Here is an 11,620-nt window from a genome sequence, read left to right as displayed (position 1 = left end):
TGGAGAGGAAAGAGGCCCCAAATAAAGCATTCCTAAAAAACAAACAATGAAGTGGGAGGTATAGCACTCTCTTACCTCAAAACCTACTACACAGTAGTAGTAACCCAAACAGCATGGTACTGGTAAAATTACAGGCGTATAGTCCAATGGAACAGAATTGAGACCCCAGAAATGGACCCAGCTATCTATGGTCAATTGATATTCGACAAGGAAATAAAACCTGTCAAATTGGAAAGTAACAACCTTCTCAACAAATGGTACTGCCAAAACTACTGTTAAGTGCAGAAAGCTAAAACAGGATCCACATCTCATACCATACACAAAAATCAACTCAATGTGGATCAAAGACCTGGGAGTAAAGCCCAAAATCATAAAGATCATCAGAGACAAACTAGGACGCACCTTAGATAGCCTAGTCTATGGTATATAGAGATGGTCAAATACAGCCATAAATGCATAATCTGGAGAGGCTAAAATTGATGGATGGGACCTTTTAAAGATTAAATGCTTGTGCACATTAGAAACTTTTTCCAACAGAGTCTACATTTGGCAATACCATCTCAGACAAGAGACTCATAATGAAACTTTACAGAATATTCCTAGGCCTCCAAAAGAAAAAGACTGATAACCCAATTTCAGAATAGGCAAAAGACATGTAAAGAATTTTCACAGAGGAAGATATTTGAATGGCCTACAGACACATGAAGAAATGCTCCAAATCACTAGTAATAAGAAAGATGTAAATCAAAACCAAAATGAGATACTATCTCACTCCAATAACAGTGGCTAAGTTTAACAGGACAGCAAGTAATAAATATTGGAGAGAATGTAGCAAGATAAGAACTCTTATACATTGTTGGTAGGATTGTAAAATGGTACAACCACTCTGGTGTTTGTTGGTTTTGTTGTTGTTCTGTTTTTTTAAAAAAAAATATTATACTTATTTATTTACAAAGTTTGAATACATTGTTTTTCACACTGGATCATTCCCATTTCCTTCATCCCCCTCCCATCAAATTGTGTGATCCTATGATTAACACTCCCCCATGCTCACCCCTCTGCTTCCACTCTCCCTTCCCCCCTTGGATCCTCATACTCATTCCACAATAATGGTTTTATTCAGTATTTGCCGTTATGGGACTGAGTTCACTCAGCAATAATGCTCTCCAGTTCCTCCTAAATTAGGTAGTAATTTACAAAATCATTGCTTCTGCATGATGCATAGGATTCCGTTGTGCGAATGTCCCATAATTTCTCACTACATTCGATTGTGTTTGGACATCTGAGATGTTTCCATGATCTTGCGATGGTGAATAACGCTGTTATGAACACTGGTGTATAAGTCTCCATTTGAGTCTCAGTTCTCATTTTCTCAGGGTATATTCCAAGCAGTGGAATAACTGGGTTATATGGAATTTCTATGTTGAGCCTTTTGAAGAAGTGCCAAACTACCTTCCAGAGTGGTTGTTTCATTGTACAATCCAACCAACAATGTATAAGAGTTCCTATCTTAGGGGGTTGTGTGCGTGTGGTTTTTGGTTTGGTGGTTGTTTTTTTTTAATTGAGAGAAAAGTGAAGACTTAAATCCAAGATCATGGCAAGACATTTGAAATTCATTGCCAGGACTGTGATGGTACAGGATGGCAACGTGGAAAGTGCATACAGGAGCCTGAACAGAATCCTCAGCATGGATGGGCTCGTTGAAGACATTAAGCGAAGGAGATACTATGAGAAGCCCTGCCGCAAGCGACAGCAGGAAAGCTATGAGACCTGCCGAAGGGTCTACAACATGGAAATGGCCAGAAAAATCAACTTCCTGATGTGAAAGAATCGGGCAGATCCATGGCAGGGCTGCTAAGGCAGTTTGTGTCTCCACTTGTTTTTTTCTTGCATCCATATTCTCTTATTATTCTCAACAATAAACTCAGTCACTTGTATGCAAGAAGACCTGCAGATACAGAGATAATCCGACTGGTCATCAATGGACGATGTCTTTTATTAAAGTGAAAGAGAAATTAAGTCAAAAAAGTAGTCTAGGAGCAATGAGGAAATAATCTAACATGTAGTAGAATATACCTACTGTTTCTTACATGTTATAGTAAAACTCAAAGCAAGATGTTATTAGTGAAGCATCTGTTACACTTTACAGAACCTCCCTCCTCCCCAAACCATTAGGTAAAGAGAAGGGGAAGCATATATATGGAATAAATTCTGAAACACCCCAAAAAAAAAAAAGAGTTCCTATCTTGCCACATCCTCTCCAGTATTTATTACTTGCTGTCCTATTAAACTTTGCCACTGCTACTGGAATGAGATGGTATCTCATTGTGGTTTTGGTTTGCATCTTTCTTAGTACCAGTGATTTGGAGCATTTCTTCATGGGATTCAAATATCTTCCTCTGTGAAAATTCCTTCCATGTCTTTTGCCTATTTTGTGATTGGGTTATCATTCTTTTTCTTGTGGAGGCCTAGGAATATTCTGCAAACTTTTGTTATGGAACTCTTGTCTGAGATGGTATTGCCCAATGTTTGTTCCCAGGTTGGTAGGTTGTCTTTTCACTCTGTTGAAAAAAGTTTCTAAAGTGTACAGACAATTAATCTTTAGAAGGTCCCATTTATCATTTTTTATGAATTTTTTTCAGTTAATTTCAATGAACATTTACAGATATTTTGGATTTCCGTTCATTCATTGTTGTACTTTTCTCCCCACCCAATTTTAGCCTTTCCAGATTGTGCATTTCTGGCTTTATTTGGCCATCTCTATATACCGAAGACTAGGCCATCTAAGGTTGATCCTAGTTTGTCTCTGATGATCTTTATGGTTTTGGGCTTTATCCCCAACTCTCTGAACCACATTTGATTTTTTTTTGTGTATGGTGTGATATGTTTCAGCTTTCTGCATGTAGCAGTCCAGTTTTGGCAGCACCATTTGTTGAGAAGGTTGTCATTTCCCCATTTGATTGGTTTTATTTCCTTGTCGAGTATCAGTTGACCATAGATAGCTGGATCTATTTCTGTGTTTTCAATTTTGTTCCATTTGTCTATTTGCCTGTTTTTGTACCAGTTCCATGCTGTTTTGGTGACTATCACTGTGAAGTAAAATGGTATAACCACTCTGGAAGACAGTCTAGCATTTTCTCAGAAAACTGAACATAGAAATTCCATATAACCCAGCTATTCCACTGCTTAGAATATATCCTGAGAAAATGAGAACTGAGGCACAAATGGAGGCTTGTACACCAATGTCTATAGCGGTGAACAGTCCACATAATTGCTGAGCAATGTTTATATCTACAAGCTCTCTCTGTACCTCCTCCTGAGTATGGGATAAACAATAACAAACAATATTATTCTCTTAACTGAAAAATAAAGGTGAGTAGGGAGCTGCTCCAATCACAGACTGAAATGAATATAATAACCGTTGTGAGTTGCTTTCTCCAGATTATGCATATGTTTATAAATTATCCTAGGTGTTCCTTTTCCTCGTTCCCTTTATTGTGGAATGTATTTCTTTAAAGTGACAGGTTTAATTTTTTTCCCCATTCTGTGCAGATTTCATGGATGATGTAGCTTAATAAATCAAACTGGTTTCCACCATTGTATCAAGACTCTTTAATCAGTTCTTTGAATTAATGCAATCAAACGGTTGAATTCTTACATTCATCTCTATATTTACGGCTCTGTTGTGCTTTATTATTGAATTGGAAGAGGAATATCTTCATTCACAGCCAAAATAAAATAAATCTAGGCAAGTTATCTAGTAAATTGATTAGGTTGTAGACTATAGTATGAGTGTAGGCGTGTGTGTGCTATATATGTGCATAAAATATAGAAGTCATTAGCATAGTTTTAATATTAAATTTCTTGTTGAGGGACTTCAGATTCTAGAGACCAGAATTTAACAGATTTTCCATGTTGCTTTTGTTTTACAAAATCTTTATTCCAGGGGTTCTCAGATACACTTAGGAAGCAGAACATTTGGAATTCAAGGTGCTCTTTGAGGAACATCTTGGATTTTATATGGTCTCTGGATAAGTGTGCAAGGTTCTGAGAGCATCCAGTTTATTCCATGGTATGACTGTGTGTCTTTGTACCTGTTACATAACATCATTGTACCTTCTTAACTCTATCCTTAAAATAAGGGTATACATTTGTATATGGCTTATGGAATTATTGTAATGATTAGAGCCACAAACATTGAGATTCTCAACAGGCATATGGCAAGTGTTTGTTGTATGGAGACTATTTATAATATCACTCCAAATGTAAATAATCTAAAATATGGCAATGAGAAATGCTATCTTATAGTACCTCTTATCAACTACAGCAGTAATGGGCACCAATTACATAATTAAACATCTAGAGACTATTAAAATGAATAGTAAAAAAATTATCTTTTAACATGACTATTTTCTTCTTGAAAATGTGGAATTAACTTTAAAAATTTGGTTTCTTTTTTCTGGGAAATATAGGAGCTATGGTATCCTAGTGGGTACTGAGCTGAGCTGCCAAAGGCAGGTAGCTAGAATTCACTAGCTGCTCCAACAGAGAAAGATGGACTGTCTCATCTGTACAATGCACAGCCTCTGAAAACTTACTCTAGGCTTAACTATAAGTTGCTTGTGACTCAAATGAATTTTTTTAAATGTTTTTTAGTTTTTCTGAGATAGACTGTGTGCGTTTTTACTACACCACCTCCCCCCACCCTGCCACATGCCACCTCTTTCCATTTCTGTAAGATCAGTGTGCTACACTGTTCCACAGAAGATACTTTATGAAGGCATGTAGAGGACAATCCTGCTTTTTAAAACATGGTCTGTGTGCCATGTAAGTATGTGTATGCTTAGTGAAGGTAAAGATAGATAAATTCGGTAATGAATATTCTAATTAATAAATGCTTCATAGTAGGGTGACTTACTATATAAATGCCTCCCATTTCTACTGTTTTTCTAGCATTATATATATTATATATAATCTATAAGTATGAATGTCCATATATTAAGATTTTATATCACTCATTGAACAAATTGGATACATTTTTGTTACTAACTCAGGAAATACTGGATGGAATTGGATGAGTAGGCATATAGTATAAAATCTTACTTCCTGAGTTAGGCCAATGACAATAGCCTTGTTGCTTATAAACCTTGTTGAAGAAACACTACTGGCCCTTATATAGCATTTACGTATTACAAATAATGTTCACATATGGTTTCCATTTATTACTCATAAGATTTTTGTGTGACTGAAACAGAGAGAGAGTGACCCGTCAAAGGTCACACCACTTGTAAGTTCCAGAAAAAGACCTTAAACCAAGTACTCCAAACCCATTGGCCTGTATTTTAGGCATGTTGCCAGGGGGCATCTAGTGCTTGAAAGAGGACATCCTCCTTGGAAGGGTGGAGGGCCAATGTAGGAGAGGAAGAACCTGAATGAGATGGATTGACACAGTGACTGGAATAATGAAGGCAGGTGTGTTGGAAACAATGAGATTGGCTCAGAATAGAGCAGGGTCAAAGCTCTATTATTATTATAGACCATAGGGTCACTACGGGTTATAATCAACTCAGTGGTATATAACAACAATAGTGCTGCTATAACAGAAATACCACAAGTGGGTTACATCTTGAGAGAGCTCTGGTGGCTTAGTAGCAAGATGTTGTGCTACCAACTCAACCATGTGCACACAGTTTGATACAACCAGTTGCTCTGCAGGAGAAAGATAAGAAATCACCCCCTTTTTGATTTACTGCCTCTGAAAAAATCTGCTGGAGGATCAGTTATGAATTAGTTAAGATTCAAGGATATATAACAATAACAGCTACTCGTTTCAGAAGCTAAAAGTCCAAATCAGGGATTCTACTCTACTCCACTGTATGTAAGTCTCTATGGTCTCACTCTCTTATATTTTTTTTCCTTATTTCTTACTTGTTAGATACTTTTCCACAGTTTGGTAAGAATATCAATGTGTTAAGGACCTTGTTGTTGATTGCCGTGGAGGTGAGCACAACTCATAGTAACCCTATGAGCAAAAGATCTGAAGACTTTCTATAACTATTGTCGTGTCTCAATGTTCATAGAGTTTCCTGAGGCATGTTGTTTAGGAAGTGGATGCCACTCCTGCTTCCAATTAAGGACCTTATAGCAAATTTTGGTTTTCAGTTCAGAAATTCCTTAGACCTTTATACTCTTGAAAACCTTTATTAAAAATGGTAAATTTTATCTTAGTAAGAGCCTCAGAGTTGCTTGTCAATTAGCTTTTGCTGTAAACCAATCAACCAACCTCCAAAATTAGCGGCAAAAAAGAAAAAAAAAAGTATTTATTCAGTTCACAATTGTATAGGTTGACAATTTGGGGTGGCTTGGGTTGGATGATTCTTTTGATCCAGAATGTTCTCAATCCTTCTTGACTAAACCCTCTCACTGAGCTGTCATCTCAGTTATGGGACTTGAGGTGACTTGAATGACTGAGGCCTCTCCGCATGTAGCCTCTTATTTTTCAGCAGGCTGAGTCCAGCCTTAATTAACATGATGGTCACGGTCACGGAGTCCTGAGAGCAAGTTTCAATCAAGGAGCACTATTCAATTCTCTGCTTACTTCTAATTTGCTACTATCTTTTTCATCAAAGCCAGTCACATGACTAAGCCCAGAGGTATTCTGGGAAGGGCCTACCCAGGGACATGATTTGAGAGAGAGTTGAATAGATTGGGGACCATTAATAATCTACCACAACAGCCAAATCAAGATTTTCTTTCCTTCCAAACTTTTTGAATGGAGTTACAAGACCCTGAAAAATCAGGGAGTTATTTCTCTCTGCTGAAGCATTTCCTTGTTGTTACTTCCTCAGAACTTTGTCAACTCAGTAAACTTGGCCCTTTCCTAAGCCCTGGCTTCTTTCAGGGATGCTGTCATGCCTCCCTCCCATGGAACTGCTTGGCATTAATGAATTGAAAGATTGTTCTTAGTCAGGGCTTTTCTGACTTTTTAATGGTGTACATGTAACTTCTCCTTGTCAGCTTTCCTTTTAGAAATGCATACTTTTATTTTGAATCTAGACACTGGAGTTTTCTATTGGGGAAAAGATTTTAATGAACCTTTATCAGGTGTGTTAACCAGAATGAAGAGGAAGGGTGTTTTGTGCCCAGAGAAAGCTATCTGGCAGTCAAGAGTCCCTTTGGAAAAAGGAGTGCAGAATGAAGGAAAGCTAAACTCTTCTTTAATGATTTTTCTCTTTTTAAGGCTTACTACTTTGCATGAAAGTTTGTGTCAAGGAGTTTAGCTCAAGGAAGGGGAAATTAATGATGTGCAGTCTTGAGGAATGGAGCGGACACTAGATGATAATTCTCCAGCGGATGAAAGAGAATATTTCACATTGCAGAGAGACACATGCGACTTTTTTGGATGCAAATAACAGGAAAGATAGTGACAGTTATACCATCTCCCTGCTTTGGGAAGAAATCACCAGCTTAGCAGTACTAAATGGCAAAGCAATTGGGGCTGAGTTCTCTCCCTGACTAATTGGAAACACATCTCTCTGTTTTCCTGGCATTGGGAAAGCTCTCCTCTTTGGTGCTTGATATTCAGTGGTTTATTTAAAAAAAAAAATTCAGCCCTCAGTTGAAATCATGGTCAGAAGGCAAAGAAAATTATTTCTGATGTCAGAAAGCAGGAGTGTGTTTTGTAGAGACTGTGGAGTACATCAGAAGGCAACGTGAAGATTTGGAATTGTAGACTAGTGGAGTCTCTGCAGCTCGATCCTTCCTAAGATTATCAACTTGAGCAACTCTCTTCCTGTCTCTAGTCTCAGCATCTTCATATATTAGCAATGGAACAAATTGTTGCAAAATTATTATCCCTGTCAGGAAAGCCTGTAATTTGGGGGGAAATAGATGTTCAATTTTTGGCTTTAACTTTATGTTTATAAAAGGTAATGTGCAAGACCAAACTGTATTCGTTAAACAAGCCTCCAACCTAATGATGTTGTGTCACCCATCTGCTCATGTACCCACATGCATGTCTCTCTCAAGTCTCTTACTTTCTTTGCTTGTTTCAGAAATTAGTGTTAAATATTATTACAGGCACGATCTCATTTCATGCTCATGACATCATGGGGAAAGTAATAGTTTCATCGTCGTTTCATAGATGAAGATGCTTAACATTGAAAAAAGAAATTTGCTCAAGTTATATGACTTGCAGGTATTGGGGGCAAGAACCGAATCTGAGCAGAATGACGTGAAGCTCATATTCTTAAGCAGTATTGATCCCAGGGAAAATAGGAAAGTTAGTACAGTGCTGTCTGTGTCTTTGCATAGCTGGCTCTTTCTCAGATTTGTATCTCTTTCAAAGTATATGAATTTGTATGACATTATTTTAGTAGCCTATCAACCATCTCCATTTACACATGACAAAACTGAGGCAAGTAGGTTAAATGACTTATTGAGAGTCTTGCAGGTGGTACTGAGCATGAGGGTAGCCCAGTGTCATTGGTGGTGGTTATTAGGTGCCATTAGTCAAGTATGACCCACAGCGACCCTATGAACAACCCATCTGCACTATCCTGTGCCACCCTCACAATCTCCGACACATTTGAGCCCAAGGCCACAGTCATTGTGTCAATCTACTTGGTCAAGGGTCTTCCTCTCTTTCTCTGTCCCTCATGATGTCTCTTCCAGGTAAAGAGCATCTCCTAGAAACATGCTCAAAATATGTGAGGTGAAGTTTAAGCTTAGTTATTCACTGGGGGGCGGGGAGGAGTATTTTTCTTTTCCAGAAGATCTTCCTTGAGCTTCATCCATCTTTCAAGGTAAATTAATATGACGGATTTTTTTTAGCATATTATAGTTAAAAGAGTAGTGAGTATTATGGGAAATACATAAGAATTGGGAAAGCCCATTACCTTCTGGAGTCAACTCTATTCTGAATATATCCAAAGCCTGAAACACTTTGGATGGCTATGACAGTGTGTATTGTATTGATAAATGTAGGCCACACATAATAAATTTTGTTGTTGTCATGTGACTTCTAGTCAGAATTGACTCATAACTGACCCTCCAGTGGATTTTCAGAGTCTGTAATTGCTGGAGGAGATTGCCCAACTTTCTTCCACGGAGCAACTGATGGATTCAAGCTGTGTGCCTGTGGCAGTGCAGATCCTTACCACTAGTCATCAAGAGCTCTTTGAGTAAGCAGTCGTTGTTATTTGCCGTTGAAGTCACCTGTGAATCATAGCGACCTTCTGAACAACAGCTCTGAATCTTGACCTATCCTGAGCTAACTTCACCATCTCTGACACACCCAACTCTTTTGCCACAGTCACTGTGTCAATTAATCTTATCCAGGGTCTCCCTCCCATGAACTGTCCCTCCACCCTTTCAAGCATGATGTCCTTCTCCAAGGACCGACTCCTGCTGGCAACATACCCAAAGAGTGTGAGATGAAGCCTCAAAATCCTTGTCTCCTGGTTTCACCCTTTCCAGGACAGACCTGTTAGTAGTAGTTTCTATAAGACTAAGCTCTTGATAATTCATGTCAGCCTATGTGTGTTGGAGTAGAAGAGTTTTCCATATCTGTTTTATTGAGAGTAGGTCAGTATGCCTTTCTTGCTATAGGTGGATTTGAACTTCCAAACTTTCAGTTAGTAGCTGAGGGAGTTAACTGCATCACCTAAGTATTTCTGAAGTTTATATACAGACTATGAAAAGGGAAGGACAACCATAACAAGGTTAACATCCTCTGACTGCTGGTTGACCATAGAACCCAAAAGGAAAAATCATCTTCTCTTGGGGAACTGCCTCTGGAAAACCGTGATGTTCCCTCTAAGGGTCTTCAGGAGGAGGTGACAGGACCAGGCAGAACTTATTTCTCATAAATCTTGAGGTGGGGAGGCAGACCAAAGCGGGTTTGTCTCTTGTCTTTCCCAATAAAGAAGGAGAAATCCTGGGTTTTGTGGAAGATTCAGTTCTTTAAACAAACTCCATCATCCACCCCAGGCAGTTTTGTTTGATCCCAAGTTCAGCCATGTGAAGCAAAGTTTCCCAGACTTTAATGGCTTAAAATGAAAGAGAATCATGTTTTTCTGTCTGAAACTGGAAATCCAAAGAGTGTCTCTGTAAGAACGCTCAGGCTTTTACCTTGTGGCTCAGCTGCAGGAAATTGGGAAATTTGGGTCAGATGCTTCATTCTCATTCCAAATTGATAAAGGATGGGAAAGTTTGAGCAATTGCCTGAATCATAATACAATGTGCAAGTTATAAAATATATGATTGTTTGTCCCTAAGTTAGCTTTTTAGAGGACAAAGGGGATGCAAAGGAGAAATTGTCAGTATGCTCTAATGACATTATGTTTATGTCCAGAATTCCAGCAGGTGGATTACACAGCGAAATGTTAGACCTCGCTGTCACGAAGTCATTCTTCATGGAAGTAGATTTGTTTGGCATATAACAACAATAACAATCTCGGTCTTTACTATACAAAATATGGCCCACTGCCCAGTAGCATCAACAGCACTTGAACATTTATTGGAAATAGAGTCTTAGCTGCAGACTCGCTCATCCAGAACCTACAAAAATTTTTCATATGCATATTAAAAATGGAGGAGCACTAGTCTAGTTAACAAAAGAACCAGGATGATGCAACTCATATATTCTCCCCATATTTTAATTGATGGAAAGCTATTTAATAGATGCCTTGATTTGGTTACTGATAAACTCAGAGAAAGTGATTTAAACCTCTAGGTGCTAGACCTGGTTATGTATGGGTAATAGAGGCACCAAGAATGGGAACCAGTGATATGCCATGGAGGCCATATCTTTAAGCCCTTTAAAAAGCTGGATAAGCAACATCATGATTAGTAGAGACAAGATTGAAATGAAATTGTCAGTAATTTTTCTTACTTGGATCTATAATCAGCACCCTTAGTACCAGCCGCCAGGAGATCAGTAGACTTATTGCATTGGGCAAGCCTGTTTTCATAGATATCTCCAAATTATGGAGGATCAATGATATCAGTGTAGAGTGTGAGGAGCACCTAATCACTTGATCATCATGACCAATGAATAAGGATGACAAAAGAAGAATTAATGCCTTTGAACTGTGATAGTGGAGTGTTGGACTTCCCACGGACTGATAAGAACAAGCACATATGTCTTGCAGAAAGTGCAGCCAGAGTGCTTCTTGGAGGCAAGGATGGTGAAGCTTCATCTTACACATTTTGGGAATGCTGCTAAGAGAGATTATTCCTTGGAAAGGGACATCATGCTTGGAAAGGTGGAGGATCAGTGAAAGAGAGGAAGGCTCAAGGAGATGAACTGATGACAGTAACTGCTGCAATGGACTCACATGTGTGAGAAATGATGAGATGGTACAGGATAGGACAGGGTTCAGATCTGTTGTTTACAGTGTCTCTATAAGTCATCCAGAGTAAGGAGATGAAAAGACAAGGAAAAACGGGGTTGCCTTTATAGTAAAAAAAGTTATTTCTAGATCCATCTTGAAGTACAACATTGTGAGTGACAGGATCATATCCATACGCTTACAAGGAAGTCCAGTAAATACCACTATCATTCAGATATATGCACCAACAACCAGAGCCAAAGAAGAAGAAATAGATGATTTCTACC

At 38.5% G+C, this 11,620-nt stretch overlaps 1 pseudogene; it reads left to right on the top strand.

Annotated features, from left to right (window-relative positions):
- Window positions 1–1,594: 1,594 nt before the first annotated feature.
- Window positions 1,595–1,858, top strand: LOC102844611 (annotated as a pseudogene).
- Window positions 1,859–11,620: the final 9,762 nt, after the last annotated feature.

Source organism: Elephantulus edwardii, unplaced genomic scaffold (genome assembly GCF_000299155.1).
Source record: "Elephantulus edwardii isolate Elephantulus edwardi_28Jun2011 unplaced genomic scaffold, EleEdw1.0 scaffold00058, whole genome shotgun sequence".
Classification (NCBI taxonomy): Eukaryota; Metazoa; Chordata; class Mammalia; order Macroscelidea; family Macroscelididae; genus Elephantulus; species Elephantulus edwardii.
The sequence above is the reverse complement of the archived record's forward strand: the minus strand, read 5'-3'. Positions and strand labels throughout refer to the sequence as shown.